This window comes from Zingiber officinale, chromosome 3B, assembly GCF_018446385.1.
Source record: "Zingiber officinale cultivar Zhangliang chromosome 3B, Zo_v1.1, whole genome shotgun sequence".
NCBI classification, from domain to species: Eukaryota; Viridiplantae; Streptophyta; class Magnoliopsida; order Zingiberales; family Zingiberaceae; genus Zingiber; species Zingiber officinale.
In genome coordinates, this window is record NC_055991.1 from 98,912,195 (window position 1) to 98,921,842 (window position 9,648).

At 36.6% G+C, this 9,648-nt stretch overlaps 1 non-coding gene across 1 annotated transcript; it reads right to left on the bottom strand.

Annotated features, from left to right (window-relative positions):
• Positions 1–211: 211 nt before the first annotated feature.
• On the bottom strand, positions 212–317 carry LOC121968771. Its single transcript, XR_006108308.1, has one exon. It is a non-coding gene; the product is annotated as a small nucleolar RNA R71 (small nucleolar RNA).
• Positions 318–9,648: the final 9,331 nt, after the last annotated feature.

The following is a 9,648-nucleotide window of genomic DNA, read 5'->3' on the forward strand; positions in this document are numbered from 1 at the left end:
TATCTGCATCTTGAAACATTTTTAGAGATTTGTGATTTGGTGAAATGTGAAGGAGTATCAGCAAATGCAGTTCGATTGATGACATTTCCTTTCAGTATCAAGGATAAAGCAAGGACTTGGCTATATTCTCTCTGTCCTCAAAGCATCACAAGTTGGGAACAATTGGAGAAGCAATTTCTGAATCATTTTTTCCCTCCAAGTAGAACGGTGTATATGAGGAATTGCATAACAAATTTTGCTCAGGGATATGGAGAATCATTATTTGAAGCATGGGATAGATTCAAGAGTCTTCAAAGACAGTGCCCTCATCATGGTTTTGAAAAATGGTTGATTTTGCACATATTCTATGGGGGAATTTCTTTCTCAGACAAGAGTTTATTGGATTCATCAGCTGGAGGTTCTTTTATGGACAAAAGTGTAGATGAAGCTTATTCATTAATTGATCAAGTGACATTGAACCTCCATGAATGGTCGAACAAAAGTTGGATGGAATTTCCCTCAGATATTCAAAAAGTGCAAGCCATAAATGTAAGAGAGCCTGTCAAACAAAATGAAATTCAACCACCTAAAAATGTTGAAATTCACAAGTCATAGAGTGAGAAGTTCAAACATTTGGGGGCAAAACTTGATAGTATTGTTTCAAAATGGTTTAAAGAAGATCCCCCTCCTACACAGTCAAGATCCAATGAAAAGTGTGATGATGTTGGGTTGAGAAGTGGCAAAAATCATGAAAAACTTCTGAAGAATGACATGTTTAGAATTGAGGAGAAGAATAATAAAAGATCACAAGAACTCAATTCCATTTCTCTAGGAAGTTCCCAAAGGCCAGAAGTACCTTTCCCTCAACAATTAATCACACCAACATTAGATAAGCAAGTTGGACATCCTCCAAAAGCTCAAAGGGAATTTGGGAAAAAGGGAGTTCAGTCTTTCCCAGGACTTTCACTAAGGGTCCCTTTTCCACAAAGGTTAGTGGGGGTCAATGAAAATAAAGACTTCGGCAAATCCTGTGACACTAATATGGTTGAGTGTAGATTTTTGAATATATATGAAGATGAAGATTTTTCAGATGAGGATTTTATTGATAATGTAGTGGTAAATAAGTTTTCAGATCTACCTCAAAATTTTATAAGGTGTTATAGTGACATTGAATTTTCAGATGATGAATGTGATGTGGTAGATCAACTTAAAACTGCAAGTGAAGTTATTGATCCTCTTGTTATTGATTCTCCTATTGAGGACATAGATGTTGGTTTATTTTTTGATGTATGTGTTGATGATGATGATATGGAAGAATGTGTAGGGAGCTGTGTTGTGGAAGCAGCATCTCAAGGATCACCACCTTTGTCAAGACAACCCTTAGAGGTTTTAAGAATTGATCATGTTTTGGAACAATGTGTAGAGACTTATGCAGAGCTAGCAGAGTCTCAGGAATCACCATCATTGATATCATCAACACCTAAGCTAGAGCCAGAACCATCATTTGATTCAGAGGATGTCACATCTACATGTTTAGAAATTTCAGGTATTTCTCAGCAAAGTAAGGTTAGTATTTCTTGTGATCTTTTGGAAAACTTTATGGAGGTACCTATAATTGACTTTGTTGGATGTGATTCAGTTTTTATTACTTATTCATCTGATCTTGATATAGTTCTAGCTCTATACTATATAACATGCTTGTGGGAGATTTGTTTTTCTTTTGGATGTGCAGATTTCACATGGGCCAATAATTGGAAGCTCAATCTGAACCGTCTTCGACCACCTGAAAAAATTTCCAAGAAGACGAAGATGGAGAGAGTTATACTTTACTTTGTAGCTCCTTTGATGTAAGCTCCCTCCATAATAAGAGCCCTTGGTAGGAGGGTTCTAAAATATCTTACCCCCCCAAGAGCAAGATTTAGATGAATCTAATGAGGTGGTCGAGCTAATGACCTTAAACAAGCGCTTCTTGGGAGGCAACCCAAGTTCATTTTCCTTATTTTCTTTTATGTCTTTAGTTCTCTCTTTATAATAAACATGTATCCTCTACTTAATTTTTCTTGTCTATCTTATTGTTGTAGAATTCAAAGTTGTGGAGGAATGTGAGTATTGGATGGAGGAGTATCTTTAAAAACATAAATGTCAACCATTTGGAGCTCATCACTTGGTAACTTCTCTTAAAATCTCCTCCACATTGTTTTTAGTTTTCATTGGGACAATGAAAAGTTTAAGTCTGGGGGGATGATGCATTTGATTTGCTTTGTTTGTTTTTATTTTTTGCTTATGTCTTGCATTTTGTTTTGATTTTTTGTGGCATACATTTTGAGAACATCAAATCTTCACTTATATGCTTTCTTGGATTCAAGTTAAATGTTAGCACGATTATTGTCTTGATTCATGATGTTCGAATGATGCTAGTAGTAAACTTTGTGTAGTTCTTTTTTCTATCTTGGGAAGCATTAATAAGCTAAGAATCTTATGGTGTTGAGTTTTAGCTTTGGTTCAACCTTAAGGATTTTATCTTCACTACACTTGTGCTTGATGCTTGAATAGTTGATGTCATTGAAATAGTCATGATTCATCTTGTTTGCTTAGTACTTGGTTTCCATGGTGATTTCTCAACTTTCATTTTGGTTACTGGATGAGGCTCAAATCATTAAAGCTTATTTGGAAAAATCAAAATATCCCAACATGTGTGCTAAAAATTACATTTGTGAATAAGTTTTGCACAATGCAAACACTTATAAAAAAAAAAAAAAAGGAAATAAGGGATATAAAAAACAGTTGTCATGAGTGGAATCTAGCAAGTCACCCCTTTGAGACCGAGTTAGGTTACTGGGGAAATGACTGTTTAGCTTCTCTTGAGATTGAGCACACCTTTGAGACCTTGGGTTAGTTGAGAAATATGAACCAAGTGAATGGTGAGTAAGTGCCTATCACTGGTTACTTGTCTTTCACTGGAAACACTAGGAATTCAAATTTGATGACGACTTGACTAGGACATGGATTGAAACTTGAAGAGTGTTGAGTTACTTTTACACTGTGCACAAGATTCTTATGCTTGAACCATACTTTACTTGTTTCTATGATCATGCTTTCTAATGAAACTTTTTGATAGAGTTAGGAAAGTGCACTAGGTTTTATGAATGTGTTGTAGAACATATGAATTTAGACTGCGGCATTTTGCTTGAGGACAAGCAAAGTGTGACAGTGATGTGCGTAGATTATATACTCTTTTATGCATGTTTTTACGCACATTTACATACTTTGAGCATGCTTGATCTATGCATTTTTATACTTCCAGCTTTCCTTTTAGCATATTTACTCTTTTGGTTCGGAGATCTGCTTTTTGTGCATTTTCTGTACACAGGAGTCGATTTGGTGAAGAATCTACATCCTTGGGCAAGCATTGGAGGAAACAAAGGGAGAAAGCACCGGGCCGTGTACCTCACACGGCCCTGCACTGGTATGGAGCTCGGGCCGTGTGGAGTTTGGCACCAACAGAAGTGGAGAATGACATGGCCGTGTGAACTTCACACGGCCGTGTCAAGATTTGAAGCCAACCAGAGCAGAAGCCTTACATGGCCGTGTGGATCTACACGGCCGTGTGAGGTTTCCAGAGACTAAGCAGGTTGTGGCCGTGTGCACCACACGGCCATGTAGCATTTCCAGAGACTAAGCAGGCTATGGCCGTGTGCACCACACGGCCGTGTAGCATTTCCAGAGACTAAGCAGGCTGTGGCCGTGTGAACCACACGGCCGTGCAGCATTTCCAGAAGGACATGGTCGTGTGAATCTCACACGGCCGTGTCACGGGGCCGTGTGGCGCCCGATTCCCTCCTCTATTTAAACCCTCCTTCATGAATTGAAAGGGGATCTCTCCCCCTTTGGGAGAAGGCAAGATTTGGTGGTTTCCTCCCATTCTTGGGAGGATTTCTGGGCGATTCAAGGGGAGTTCTTGGCGATTCCGGCTCCAGAGCGAGGATTGGATCCGAAGACGAAGCTTCTTCGTAGATAAGTTTTCTCTTTCCCCCTTTTCTTGGTTTCTTGGATTGGGGATTTAAGGAATGCTTGTATTCTCTATTTCTTCGGGTTTTCTTCCTCGATTCATGGAGTAGATCTTGTATTCTAGGATGAAGGGAGTATTTGTATGATGGATTGATATAATCTCTTATGGATTTGCCATTCTCTTGTTTCAATGACATTATCTTACTTGTATCAATTAGATCTTGAACGATTAAAGATGATTCGTGCTTAATTGTTTGAATTTCTTATGGACTTTGTAAAGATAAAGTCTCACTCGATCATCCGAGGGATCCACGTGACAGGTGCAAGCCCGTGTAAGGACGTTTGAGAGACAATCTTGAAGAGGAAATAGGAATATTCAAGAGAGTAGGATGGATTTTGTGATTAGTTTCTTGTATCTTGATAGATTGATAAGTCGTGGGCTTCTACGTTGATATCCGAGGAATTCATAGTAATAGGTGCACTTCTGTGTAAGGACAACATAGGTTCATATCTAATTAATCCTATGTAGATACATTTCTCAGTCCTTAGCCGGTTGTCTATTGCAAGAGAGAACCGGCAACTTTCTACATGTTTGGCAATTGAGGGATAAGAATTGGTGAACCATTTACATTCGAGAAATCCTACAAAGAAACTGAAACTCCTAGAATCTCCCTTGATCATAACCCAAAACACTAAACTCTTGTTTGTTGATCTTTAAGATTAGATTTGTTTACCTTACTTTGCTTTTGAAACGATTGGATAGTTGTTTGGCTAATTCGCATTGAGACATTTCTAGTGCTTATTCCAGTCCCTGTGGATACGATAATCTTTTATATTACTTGCGACATTTTCGTACACTTGCGGAGAGCGAACAACCTCCCAACCGCGGGTTCAACTAGACCTCCATCCAGACTGCAGACCAAAGTTTGAACTGCCATAACTTTTGGCTCGATTAGATCCAGGGCTTGATCCAAGTATCAAATTGAATATAATTTCAAGAGTTACAACTTTGGTTCAGGGTGAATCTTGAGAAAACCTGGTTTAATGGATGAAAAACTCAGTTTACCGGATCCCTGTAATCCTAATTTTCCTGGGCATGTTGGAGGAGGTATAAAAGGGTCAAGATCCCCATTCTTTGAGACATCTTGCGTTTGGGACTTCATCCCTCTCGGGTTCTCCCCTTAGGAGGAAACCCTAGAGCTTCATTCTCTTCCATCGCTTCACGATCTGTCCATCTCCGGAGCAAGGAGGCATCCCCAAGACATCAGAAATATCGGCAAGCATCACTTCTTCCCCTTCTTCTCACATCTAGGGTTTTAAGTATGTTTTATTTTATATTTTGGGGTTGTTCTTCCTTTGCAATGGACACTACAAGAAAATAGATCTATAGTGACGAAAAATGTCGTCATTAAATGTTCAAAACCCATCATCAAATCCTTATAATGACGGGAATTTATCCGTCATGGACCTTCATTACTGGCCTCCTAGGTAAAGGTAATTAATGACAGTAAAGTCATCCCATCATTATTTTTGTAATATTTTTAGTGATGGGATTATACCGTCATTAAAATTAATTTTAATGACAAAAAAAAACGTCATTATACTACCATTTACTTCTCATTAAATAATATTTTAATGACATTATATCTTCTCATTATATCATCATTGACCCCTCACTAAAAATCGATCTAATAATAAAATTACCTCTCGTTAAATCATTAATTACCCTCATTAAAAAATATTTTTAATCGTGATCAAATTTAAAATAGTTTTGTATCAATTTATCATAGATGACATTACTAATAAATAGAATTGTGGTTAACAAAATATTTTATATAAGCATGAGTTCCAAAATATACAAAATTGCAATTTGTTCCAAAATAAGTTCCTTGAGTACAAAAATATTTGAGAGCACGCCATCCGATTTAAAAATATTGCAATTGTACTATATAATTTCTTAATTGATCCTTGCTTGAATTCTTCTTTAGAGCACGCCATCCGATTAAGGCAGCCTATTAACTTCCATCAGGGCATCATCTGTAAAATATAAATAGAAAAAATTAATTAAAATAAAGATATAATCGAACAATTAAATGTCCAAGTCCAAAAATACAAGTATTAGATAACAATTACAATACTAGTCATCTAAAAATGATGTCATCTATTAATCAACACTAGTCATACAAAAATACATCATGGTTTGAACAGAAGATTTTAGATTGTGAGACTGACTGGTGATTTTCCAGTATTTAGATAAAATGGGAGTTTTATTGATGAAAAGGCCAGGTGAGATTCCGCATAAATATTAGAAAAGAGATTAATTTTCCCCAAATTATGGCATCGCATGGAAGAACAGCTCATGGATCTTCCATTTTTTTTCATGGAATAAAAAGGTAATGTTGGTTTATGATACTATTAGTCTTTGAAATTTCAGTAATTGTGAAAGTTGGTAGTAGATATTTCATGTGGAAGATGAAATCAGCTCAGAGATGAGCATTGATGAAGGGGGAGGATCATCGGAAAAAAGCAGCGATGAAGAGGGAGTATCAGAAATTGAGGTAAGTGAGGTACGTTCTTTCTCTCCCAAGCAGTCCTTTAAATTTATTAAAAGTGTTACTAAAGATCTAGTTAAATTAGAAAAGGAAAATGCTGAATTGAAATTGAATTTAACAAAAGCATGTCCTCTACAATTGTATGATAATCTAATATTAGAAAATGAAAAATGGAAAATAGAAATAAAAAAATTGGAAAATGACCATGCATGCTTGAATAACTTTCAAAAATCAAAACTTAGAATTTATAGTAAATTAAATTGGTATATTAGACATCATCAAGATCAATTTAGAAAAATTCTCAAAGAATATGTACCTCCTAAATTCTTAGTTAACCCAATATGGCTCAGCTTCTTTATATTTGTCAATTGGTTTTTCTCATAGCTCTTGTGCATCATTGAATGATATGATCTTCTCAACTTGAGGATAAGTCAAATCACAAAAAATTATGTTCATTGCCTTTACATTTGACTGTGTTGTTTATTTCATGCTACTTGTCCATGACTCAAACTTGCATATCTCACCTTTGTATCGCTTGATAAATCGATTTCATTTTGGATACTTTCCCAGCATTCTTAGTTGGTTTTAAGAATGCCTTCTATCTTTCTCCTCCAATTGGAAAAACTTTTAATATTATAAAAAGTAGGATGGGTTATGCTAAACTTCCTACAAAGACATATTTTGCAAACAAGTATTTGTTAAAATTGTATTAAGGTCTAGGGAAGGGTATGAGTTTAGTTTGAATTTGATTTAGTTGTAGTCAGGATTTGGATTTGGATATGAGCTAAGCTCGGATTATTAAATGATTTTATTTATTTGTCCCTTATTCAGAATAGAAAATTCTCCCTATGTTAGATTTAGACTTTGGTTTGGGCTATTTAAATAGGAGTTTTCAAAGTTAGCTTCCATGTAGTAGCGAGGCAAGGGTCTTCTGTTGGTGAAATTTACACTAACAGTCTAGCTTAGATTTTGATGAATGATAAGTGAGTTAAGTTAGGTGTTATTATAGTCTAATTACTTTACCAAGTATGCAGGAGTTAACAGGTCTAGAAGACCTAACACTAAAATGAAACCCAACTAGGTGTGAGAACCCTATAGTTGGTACGAAGCTAAATAGGTCAAAGGGTTGCCCTGATATCTAGCAGGAAGTCCAACTGTGTCCATGAGACCTAACAGCTAACCAAAGTCTAGTTAGGTCTACGAACCTGATAATTGGCATGATGATCTGGTGGGTCAAGAGGCTAGTCAATCGACTACAAGTTGGTAAGTGAAGATAAATCACTGGAGGAGAGTGACTCGGTGAGAACGCATCTTGGTTGAGGGACAGTAAGTGTCGATCTAGTCTAGGTCCATTTTATATCTCTAAACTGAGATCTTGACTAGTTCCTAATCCTGGAAGGATAGGAATTAATTAATAATCCTTATTATGATTGTACTAAAACTTGTTTTTCAAGTTAGATATTGTTATGTTGGACTAACGTAACTTGCAGGGCAAAAGGAGTAAAAAAGGCCTCGGATGAATAGTACATGAGGCGCCTTCAAGCATTAGAAGGCACCTTTGCACTGTTCATTGAAGGCGCCTTCAAGCATTAGAAGGCACCTTCGCACTATTCATTGAAGGATCCTTCATACTATTCATTGAAGGCACCTTCGGTGCTATGGAAGGCGCCTTCAGCAGGATAAAATTCAAACTTTGTCACAGATAAGGACTGGGCTATTTGTGATCAAATTTCTTAGGTTGGAGGCCCCTTCAAGGCTATGGAAGACACCTTCCACACCCTTTATAAGGACACTTCAAGCAGAGCTTCAAGAACAACTTTGATATAAGCTTCTATACATCTGTTCATCTTTTTGACTACTCCAACTTGCTACTGCTGCCCTGCTATGACTCTGCTACACCCGGCTGCCGTCGAGAAGCCATCCAAACACCAAATTCGATCTAACCATCTACAAGAGTTTTTGGTAACGATAATTTAATTACCATACTTAATTTATATAAATGAAAAGTGTAGCTTGTTATACTATTCCAATTCTCATGTACTCGATTCTCTATTCTGGTGGTCCTAGAGGAGATTTTTAATGGATTACTAGTCGATAGGTCCGCATGACTTAGGTCTTGGAGTAGGAGTTGCCGAAGGCTCCGAACCAAGTAAAATTGAATCTGTCTTTTTACTTACTTTTAATTTTTCATATTTTTCCGTTGCATGCACTTTGATTTCAAAATGAAAATAAAAGTTTTTAAAACTACGTAATTCACCCCCCTCTCACGTGAGTCTTGATCCAACAAGTGATATTAGAGCAAGTTCTAGTCTGAATTTGTGCAACCACTAATCAAGTAGAGGGAATCATTTTTTACGATCTTTTTGTATCTTATCTGAATTGGTAAAGCTTACCTCTTCAAATAATTAGTTCTCATTTGGTTTCAACTCAAATTAGTGCAACAACACTCGAGTTCTTCGATATTATTTTTCTCCTCAAACTCTGCTAATCCAAGACTAAGTCTTAGTACCTCCTTTTAGTTCTCTATTTCAGTGATAAATGACCTAAAATGAAGGATACAACACCATTCGTCCACCACTAATCAACGAGGATGATTTCCCATATTGGAAGAAGTAGATGGAAGTATACCTGAAGACCAACTTCAACCAGTGGTTTAGCCTCACCAAAGGATACAAGACACTAGTCGACCACTCCACACGCCGGAGAAAAGTTTAGTGATAGTGTATTTTTTCTACATGCCATCTTTTGTAAAAATATAAGACTATCTGTAACAAACTTATTTGGGTGCACCATAAAAACTATTATTAACAGTGTGCCCTAACCATGCACCATTGATGACGTGCTACAGAAAATCATATTTTTTATAGTATATTTTGTCCCACAATTAAGATGCCTCCTTACACATTCTTTTCAGAAAGAATCTATAGGACTTATTTTACTTACTTGTCAAACATCTGGTCTGGATGATGTATTTGGACTTCCTCTGCTTAGTATCCAATCAACCCATTAAGACTTCCCTTACTTGATGTTCTATCCAACTGACCCATCAAGTGTATTCTTCCATATCTATTTGGTCTACTTAGTGTCTGGTCCTTTAGATCCACTAAAA